Here is a 10569-nt window from a genome sequence, read left to right as displayed (position 1 = left end):
AATATGCAAATAAACCATCACTCTGCTACACCCACCAGCCACGCCCACAAGCCTCACCCACCAGCCAATTAGGAGTGAATATGCAAATAAACCCAACCAAGATGGCTACGGCCACAGAGAGCAGGAGGGAGGCTTGGGTTTCCCTGGCAATGGAGGAAGCCAAGCTTTCCGCCTGCCCTTGCTGGCCTAGGCCTCCACTCAAGGCTACAAAGTTTCAATGATAGAAGATACATAAAACCAAACAGAAATGGCGGCAGCCACGGAGCTGGAAAGAGCAGGAGGCTAGGGTTGCCCCTGGTGATAGAGGAAGCCAAGCTTTCCGCACACCCTGGCCCACCCAGGCCTCCGCTTAAGGCTACAAAGTTTCAATTATAGAAGATACATAAATCCCAACATAAATGGCTGCTGCCATGGAGCAAGCAGAAGGCTTGGCTCCGCTCCAGGCTACAAAGTTTCAATTGTAGAAGATAAATAAACCCCAGATACCAGGGCCTCCGCTTGGGTCGCCAGGGGGCGTGGCCGGCCTGCAAACCACCACAGGCCCCTCGCCCAGGCCGCCCCACGCCCCAAGGGAACCCCCACCCTGATCCGGGACACCCTTCAGGGCAAACCAGCTGGCCCCCACCCATGCACCAGGCCTCTATTCTATCTAATAAAAGGGTAATATGCAGATTGACCATCACTCTAACACACAAGATGGCTGCCCCCATGTGGTCAAAGATCTTGCCCCCATGTGGACACAAGATGGCCACCACAAGATGGCCAGCAAGGGAGGGCAGTTGGGAGGGACCAGGCCTGCAAGGGAGGGCAGTTGGGGGCAATCAAGCCTGCAGGGGAGGGCAGTTAGGGGTGACCAAGCCGGCAGAGGAGGGAAGTTGGGGGTGACCAGAACTGCAGGGAAAGGCAGTTGGGAGGGACCCAGGCCTGCAGGGGAGAGCAGTTTGGGGGGACCAGGCCTGCAGGGGAGGGCAGTTAGGGGTGACCAGGCCTGCAGGGAGGGCAGTTAGGGGCAATCAGGCTGGCAGGGGAGCAGTTAGGCATCAATCAGGTTGGCAGGGGAGTGGTTAGGGGGTGATCAGGCTGGCAGGCAGAAGCAGTTAAGGGCAATCAGGAAGGCAGGCAGGCGAGCAGTTGGGAGCCAGCAGTCCTGGATTGTGAGAGGGATGTCCGACTGCCCGGTGGGATCGGGCCTAAACGGGCAGTCGGACATCCCTCAAGGGGTCCCAGATTGGAGAGGGTGCAGGGTGGGCTGAGGGACACCCCCCCATGCACGAATTTCATGCACCGGGCCTCTAGTCCCATATAATAAAGATGTAATATGCAAATGGTCATTACGCCATGAAGCATAACAACTGACCGAGTAACGACTGATCAGCAGGAGGGTGGGGCAGAGAGCTACAAGTGGGCAGCAGAGAGCTAAGGAGGGGGAAGGGCAGCAAGCTATGAAGGGGTCGGGGGGAGCTACAGGAGGGTGGGGCAGCGGGTCGAGAGCTACTGGAGGGTGGCAGCGAGCTACTGGCGAGCTACTGGTGCACAGATTCATGTGCAGGGCTACTAGTTTAAGAATAAAAAAGTAAGATATTTTATCTTACTTTCATGTATTCCTCTTTGATCATCTTCCTTTCTATGTGTAGATTCAAGTTTCTGAACCAAAGAATTTTCTTCCTGAAAAGCTTCTTTAACATTTCTTACTGCATTGAATCTCACCAGTTTCTGTTTGTCTGAGGAAATATTTATTTCTCCTTTACTTTGGAAGGTAATTTTCCTGGATATGAATTTCTAGGTTGGCAATTTCTTTTTCTTTATTTCTTTTTTCTTTTGCTCAAATACTTAGATTTAAATTTTTTTAAATTTAATAAATCTTTATTGTTCAGATTATTACAATTGTTCCTCTTTTCCCCCCCCATAGCTCCCCTCCACCTGGTTCCCAAGCCACCCCATGCCCTTACCGCCCCCCCCACTGTCCTCATCCATAGGTGTACGATTTTTGTCCAGTCTCTTCCCCAACCCCCCACACCCCTTTCCCCAGAGAATTGTCAGTCCACCACTTTTCTATGCCCCTGATTCTATTATATTCACCAGTTTATTCTGTTCATCAGATTTTTTATTCACTTGAGTTTTAGATTCACTTATTGATAGATATGTATTTGTTGTTCATAATTTTTATCTTTACCTTTTTCTTCTTCTTCCTCTTCTTAAAGAATACCTTTCAGCATTTCATATAATACTGGTTTGGTGGTGATGAACTCCTTTAGCTTTTTCTTATCTGTGAAACTCTTTATCTGACCTTCAATTCTGAATGATAGCTTTGCTGGGTAGAGTAATCTTGGTGGTAGGTTCTTGCTATTCATCACTTTGAATATTTCTTGGCACTTCCGTCTGGCCAGCATAGTTTCTGTTGAGAAATCAGCTGACAGTCGTATGGGTGCTCTCTTGTAGGTAACTGTTTTCCTCTTGCTGCTTTTAATATTCTCTCTTTGTCTTTTGCTCTTGACATTTTAATTATGATGTGTCTTGGTGTGGTCCTCTTTGGATTCCTTTTGTTTGGGGTTCTGTGCACTTCCTGGACTTGTAAGTCTATTTCTTTCACCAGGTGGGGGAAGTTTTCTGTCATTATTTCTTCCAATAGGTTTTCAGTATCTTGCTCTCTCTCTCCTTCTGGCACCCCCATAATTCTGATGTTGGTACGCTTGAAGTTGTCCCAGAGGCTTCTTACACTATCTTCAACTTTTTGGATTCTTTTTTCTTTTTGCTTTTCCAGTTGAGTGTTTTTTGCTTCTTTGTATTTCAAATCTTTGACTTGATTCTTGCATTCCTCTAGTCTGCTGTTGGGTCTCTGTATAATATTTTTTATTTCAGTCAGTGTATGTTTAATTTCTAGTTGGTCCTTTTTCATACCTTCAAGGGTCTCGTTATATTTATCGGCCTTTTCTAGGATATTCTTGAAAAACCTTATAACCGTGGTTTTGAATTCTATATCCAGTCATTTGTTTTCCTCCATTTCTTTCGTTTGTGATCTGTTTCTTCGTCTCCTCATTTTTCACTGCTTCCCTGAGTTGGTAGGGTAGCTTTGTGTGCTAGGTTTCCTATATGGCCCAGTGGGTTGGCCTCCCCAGTTAACCTGAGGTGGACACTCTTGGTGCACCCCTTTGTGGACTGTGTGTACAGCCTTGTTGTAGTTAAGTCTTGATTGTTGTTGGTATCACTGGGAGGAATTGACCTACAGGCCAGTTGGCTGTGAGGATCAGCTGTGTCTACACTGGGAGATTTTTGGTGCTGGAGACAGCCTTATAGGATCAGACTTGCCAGATTGCAAAAGCCTCTGTGCTCAGCTTGGAAGGGGTGGAGTCTCAGGGCGGAGCAGGCAGTCTTGGCTTCCCATCAGCCTTGCCCTTGCGCGCAAGTCTCCAGCCCTCTGCCTTCCGCGGTTCCTGAGTTTCCGCCTTACAGTCCAGATTTCCCCTGTAAGAGTGTGGGTCCCCAGGGGCTCGCCCGGAACTGCAGTTCAGTGCAGTCGGAACTGGGGTTCAGTGCAGTCAGGAGCTTCCAACTCCCTTCTGCTAGGGATAGCCTGTGGTAACCTCCGCAGTCAGTCTTTGTGTGCACTCGTGCCTCCAGACCCCTGCCGCCGCGGCTCCCCAGAGTCTCCGAGTCTCTGTGTGCCTTTCTCCCTACCTGACAGTCTAAACTGCCCCTGTATGAGCCTGGGTCCACAGGGTTTTGCCTGGAACTGAGGTTCAGTGCAGTCAAACTGGGGTTCAGTGCAGTCGGGGGTTCCTTCCCCCTCCCACCAGAGAAAGCCAGCCAGGCACTCCACCACCCTTCTTCTCTGCATGTGTGTGTCTCCGTAACTCAGCCCTTTGCCGCTCCTTCTCCGTGAGCTTTCCTCTTTCCTTCTAGTTGTAGAATTTCCACTCAGCCAGCTTTCCTGTGGTTCTGGATGGTGTCTGTTCTGTCTTTTACTTGTAGTTTTGAATTTGTTGTGCGGGGCAGCAGTTTAGGTGCTTACCTATGCCGCCATCTTGGTTTTTCTGCTCTTGGCATTTTAAATATGATGTGTCTTGGTGTGGTCCTCTTTGGATTCCTTTTGTTTGGGGTTCTTTGCACTTCCTGGACTTGTAAGTCTATTTCTTTCACCAGGTGGGGGAAGTTTTCTGTCATTATTTCTTCAAATATGTTTTCAATATCTTGCTCTCTCTCTTCTTCTGGCACCCCCATAATTCTGATGTTGGTATGCTTGAAGTTGTCCCAGAGGCTCCTTACACTATCTTCATATTTTTGGATTCTTTTTTCTTTTTGCTTTTCTTGTTGGGTGTTTTTTGCTTCTTTGTATTTCAAATCTTTGATTTGATTCTTGGGATCCTCTAGTCTCCTGTTGGATCTCTGTATATTATTCTTTATTTCAGTCAGTGTATGCTTAATTTCTAGTTGGTCCTTTTTCATATCCTCAAGGGTCTCGCTAAATTTATCGGCAGTTTCTAGAAAATTCTTGAAAAACCTTATAACCGTGGTTTTGAACTCTATATATCCAGTCATTTGCTTTCCTCCATTTCTTTCATTTGTGATCTGTTTCTTTGTCTCCACATTTTCTCTGCTTCCCTGAGTTGATAGAGTGGCTTTGTGTGCTAGGTGTCCTATAGGGCCCAGTGGCTCAGCCTCCCCAGTTACCTGAGGTGGACACTCTTGGTGCACCCCTTTGTGGGCTGGGTGCATAGTCTTGTTGTAGTTAAGCCTTGATTGTTGTTGGTATCACTGGGAGGAATTGACCTCCAGGCCAATTGGCTGTGAGGATCAGCTGTGTCTACACTGGGAGAACTTCTGTGCTGGAGACACCCTTATGAGACAAGACTTGCAAAAGCCTCTGTGCTCAGCTTGGATGGGGCGGAGTCTCAGGGCAGAGCAGACAGCATTGGTTTCCCATCAGCCCTGCCCTAATAGGCCCCTGTGTCTCAGTGTCCCGTGGTAATCACTGAAAGCACCTCTGAGAGAAAGCCGCCCTCGAGTTCTGCCTGCTGCCAGACAGTCCAGTTTCTCCCCGAATGAGTCTGGGTCCCCAGAGTCTCGCCCGGAACTGGAGTTCAGCTCAGTCGGAAGCTTTTATCTCCCTCTCGCTTGAGAAAGCCAGCGCGCATTCAGCTGCCAGTCCTCTCCGCGCGCGTCTCAGTATCTCTGCCTCCTGCAGCTCCTGTGAGTCTCAGTGTGCTTTTCTCTTTCCTTCTAGTTGTAGAATTTCCACTCAGCCAGCCTTCCTGTGGTTCTGGATGATGTCCGTTTTGTCTTTTAGTTGTAGTTTTGAAATTGTTGTGCAAGGCAGCAGTTTAGGTGTTTACCTATGCCGCCATCTTGGTTTCTCCCAGAAATTTCTTTTTAACACTCTACATTCTTTTTTCTTGTGTGGCTTCAGACAAGTTTGCTGTAATCTTTATTGTTTTATAGGCAAGGTGTTTTTTGCCCCTGTAGACTAGGCCAGTGGTTGGCAAACTGTAGCTCGTGAACCGTGGTTTGCCACTCTGTTGACTAATGAGTCTGCCAACCACTGGATTAGGCCTTTGTTAAGGATGAGTCTAGGAAAGTTTGGAGATGCTTACTCTTCTCTTTTTCCATCTACACTAGAGGGGACCTTCCTCAGATTTCTGGAGTGACAACCCATGTAAGTGTGGTTCCCCCACTCTGTGACTGCAGGTACCCACCAGAGTGTCTTACTCTCACACAGGCCTGCACTCAGATGCCTGTAATTGATTTAAGTGCTCCTACCAGCTTATTGATTCTAATGACTTCTGTTCCATGTAAGCAAATCTTGGGAGCTATATTTCTGGATGTATCAGTCTCTCCAGAGTTCAGGATAATGCGTTGCCTGTGACCTCAGTCCTCTAATGGTTCCAAGAAGAGTCAATTATCTTCCATTTGTTTAGCTTTTCCTTGTACAGATGGGTATGACCTCTAAGCTCTGTTCATGTTGGAGCTTGGTATTTGTTTTTTTCTTTTATTGTCTGAATAGATGACGAATTGTTTAGCAGGAGGCTGGAGAGCTTTGTGTGTATGTTTCTCAGGCTAAAGTCCCTGCAGGTGGTGAGTGAGTTTACCCAACCCCTAACCTGAGTTTGTTCAGCCATGGACTCTGTCTTCTTTTCTCTCTCACATAAGCATCAACACTATACTTGATTGTAGCCAGAAGGCAGAGAAGCAATCTCTCATGTAAGCATTGAAATGTTAATCAGCGGGTGAGAATTGGATTAAACCAGGGTTGGGTTTTTGCCAACTGAGAGAGGGACAGACCGTTGAAGACGTATGCAAGGGAGTGATTATAATGGTGAATCACAAAATCTAAGTTTAGTAAATAGGGGAGTGAGAGATGATGAAAAGACAATATAACCTGTTGTAGATCCTGGTTTCAACCACGGCTTTGCCGCTCTGTTGACTAACAAGTTTGCCGACCACTGCCCTATGTAACTATTTCTCCGCTCAGAATCTATTAGTGACTTCTCATTATCTATTTAATACTTTCAGTAGAAATCAACAACGATTTTGGGACCGTCACGGGGCAAAGCACTGTATTAGATGGTATGGCACAAAAAGACCATCTGTGCCATCCAGGGAAAGTAGGCATGTAACTCAAGGAGACAGAGCATCTTAATACTATATTGAAAAACAGTTGATTCTGAAATGAGTCTGATTCTTCAGTTGACCAATCAAAAGTCTCCACAATGGGATGCTAAACCACTTAAAAAATATATATGTTTACTCATTTCAGATAAGGAGAGAGAGAGAGAGAGAGAGAGAGAGAGAGAGAGAGAGAGAGAGGGAAACATCAATGATGAGAGGCATGCCCCATACTAGGAATTGAGCCCACAACCTGGGCATGTGTCCTGACTGGGATTCAAACCATGAACTCCTGATTCATAGGTCGACACTTAACCACTGAGAAACACTGGCTGGGTGCTAAGCCACTTTTTGGTCTTAAATCCAGTGTGAGTCCATTATCATTCCACGAACATGCTTTCCCTTCTCCCTCCTCTGCACCTTTGCAAACTGGTGATATTCTCCCTGGAATGCTTACCTGTGTGACTTCGTCCAACAAAACCCAGTCATCATCCTGAAAGCTGAGCTCAAATGAGGACTACAGGAAGCCTTCCTGGTTTCTTTAGCAGGAAGTATATCTCTTATCTTCTCAGCTGTTCAGAGGGCATCTATCACACACTGATACTTGTCTCACCTCTTTCAGTAGGCAGCATGGATATTTTCCTGTCTGCCTGTGTAGCAGTGAGCCTGCCATTTATATAAAGCAATAAGTGAAACCCTTGAGAAAGAAAGGAATTTAAAGAACAAAGTTAGGACCAGATGGTTAAAATCAGCCATTGCTTGGGTTTTCTGGTTGTCATGGACACGGTATTTTCTATTGTTGGTAACTCTAGTCTCTATGGTGAGCTTACCCTTAGAGCTAGTGGAAACATACATGGAAATGCATGCCACATTCATGGATTGGAAGTCTTAATATTATTAAAATGTCAATAGTTCTTAGAACTAGAACCTTAGAAAGGCTAGAGATGGGATTGAATGTGACTCATTTTATATTTCACTGAAGGAGGGAGGGCAGGTACAGGGAGGACAGAGAAATGGGAAAAAGACAAAAAATGACTTCCCTCCTCCAACAAATATTACATTTTAAGTTAGTTTAAATCTTGTTTTAGATTTATTTTATCCATTCCTGTTAAGACTGCAATTGAATTCTCTTTACCATGTGATGCCCTGCTCACCACCCTGCAATCCATGGTGTCTCTTAAAATGACCAATTGAATACTAAAAGTGAGGGGAAATAAACGCAACAATAAGGGGTTAGAATCCCATGCCTGAAATTTCAAGGGATGTGTGCAACATGTGGTACATCTAGTATAACACAGAAGAAGAGATTGAGGCTAAGCTCTCTGACCACCTTCCTGGTAAGTGGGTGAGACTCAGATGGAACCCTCTAGCTCATATGGTGAGGCATGGAGGCAAGGGTGTTGGAGACAAATGAGAGGCTTTCAACACCTGGGATGCCTTTTTCTTAGTATTCATGGAATTGGCTTTAGCCAACAAAACAGTGGCCTCAGGAAAGAGGTACGGTATGGTTTTAGCTAGAACCTGGCATAGTAAACTACCTGGATTAACCAAACTGCACAGTGTAAAAACACAGTCTTCACATAAGACTACTCTCACTTCTGACAACTATTGTAAATTTGAGGATTCTACTAAACCACCCTCAAGTTCCATAATTTATTAGAAAGACTCATAGAACTCACTGAAAGCTACTAGACTTCTGGTTATAGTTCATTACAGGGAAAGGCTATAGACTGAAATCAGCCAAAGGAAGAAACACATAGGACAGAATCTGAGAGGATTCCAAATGTGAACCCTCATCCCATAGAGTCATGTTACCCTCCCCATATCAATGTATGACAGTACAGAGTATTACTAATCAGAGAAGTTCACCAGAGCTTCAATGTCCAGAGTGTTTATTGAGACTTAATTACATAGGCAGAGATGATAGATAGATTGCCCATGTGCTTTGGGGTACACAGTAGTAGTTGACCTGAAGCCTGTGTTTAATGAACTTGGGTTTCAGTAACACTGAGAACAGGCTGGCCTGAGGTAAAATATTATCTGATCTACTGTCTAATCACACCACTCCCCTTCATCCGATGTTCCCCTGTCCCCACACCTGGTTCTTTATAGTGTGGCTTACGTTTCCTTATAACAACAGTCCTTTTTGTTTTTACTTGACACCAGATAAATATGAAAGAAAATAAAACCAAACTAAATGTCCAAATTGCACTCAGATGTAAGGATGGGAGTCCACCCACAAAAAGGAGTCCCTGAACCCAACATTTTGTTGAAAACCGGTAACAGCATCAACCCAGGGTGGAGAGATAGGGGATGTGGGATGAAAAGCGCCATATTGCAGAGCTAAAGTGAACAGGGTGTCATCTCCACAAACCCAGCTCTAATTACTGTTGGGAAAGAGGTTAAAGCAGGCTGAATAAAAAAAGGATTGATTCTATATAAGTTTAAATCTAGAAAAAATAATTTATTTTGTTCTAGGAGATGAGCTTTGTTGTTGCAAAATCTGTGAACAATGTTTTTTGTTTTGTTTTTCAAGTATTTTTTCCTCCAGCTCACATTTTAAGCTCATGGTGTTCTGGTGAACAAAAGCAAGACTCTGACTTGATTTGACACTGATGCAGAGCAGAGAATGTCAGCTCTCTGGAAAAATGGATGTTCCACCCATAGGAGGATTATTAAAAGGCATAAAACTTTATAAGCATTAAGAAAAAACAGGCTGATAGTTATGCTTATTAAGGATAATTATGGCATTTAACCTTAAGGGCATAAATTGGTGAAGTGGATAATTTAATCTGGCAGACATCAAAATTATATTTAAGTATCAGAAAAAGGAGACAAAACACAGAGATGATTGTTGGATGGGCTCAAAAACGTTCTGAACACCTTCCCAAGACTTGTAGATATTTTCCTTCATTTCTTACTTGCCTCTCTGCCTTGAGTCAGGTTCATCTGGGGCTTGTGGCTTTTGGGGAAATTGAGGACTGTCTTTTACACAAGTGTGATTATAGTCACTTTGGTTTATTGTCATCCACTGTGAATATCTGAGCTCCACAGTCTCTCAGAGTCCGCGTGTATGTTCTTCCTATAGATGAGGAAAGTGGGGAGGAATTAAGGGACTACAGTTATTTCCTTGGTCTCTGGGTAGTAGAGCTTGTGTTTCTGAAAATTGATCAAATAAAGGACTACTCAGTAGCACTGACATTTTCTTTGAGAAACAAGCTGCAAGACTTTACAGTAGCTGGTCCTCATTTTTCTCATGGGTAACACAAGGAGTTTGAATTAGAGATTTGTTTAGGACAGAGAATTCCTAAGCAATAATGGAAGACCTTGAGCCAGAATCAACAAATATTAATGGCAATTCGACTTAGCCATGATCAAGCTCTTCCCTTCTGGTCGCAGGTTAGTTAACATCTATCCAGGTCTCTGATCTCAGCACATGTCATTTTTGCAGAGTTGCAATTTTACAAACAGTTATTTGTTTGCTTTATTAATGTCTGTGTTCCTCACAAGCCTTTGAACTCCACAATGGTAGGGTTATTGCTGGGTTTTGCTTCCCTTACCTCCCCTACTAGCACATGTTTGGCCTATAGTATGTGCTCAATAAACATATGTTGAATGCTGAATGAATGAGAAGATGAGGGATCCCCAGGGGGAAGATTGATAAAGAAGTTTCCTAATGGTACAAACACAGGACCTGTTATTAGAGTTTTTTTGGTTATTCCCACTCAATGGGTATAGTAAGAAGGGCTTTTCCTTAGCTCTGTCCCACACTCCTCAAGCCTCACTCTTCAAAGCCATCAACCCAGAGCGTGCCATTGACATCAGGATAACTCTGGTGGTGATTTAGTTCACATAATCTTACCCAAGAATCTCTAAGCTTTAGAACATCTCCAACTTCAAGAACAAACATTCACCATTATTTCCAAGTATATCCCTTAAGAATTAAGATGCTGTTTTCTTTCCTCAACT

The sequence above is a fragment of the Plecotus auritus genome (genome assembly GCF_963455305.1).
Source record: "Plecotus auritus genome assembly, chromosome: 8".
Classification (NCBI taxonomy): Eukaryota; Metazoa; Chordata; class Mammalia; order Chiroptera; family Vespertilionidae; genus Plecotus; species Plecotus auritus.
This window is presented reverse-complemented; position numbering follows the sequence as displayed.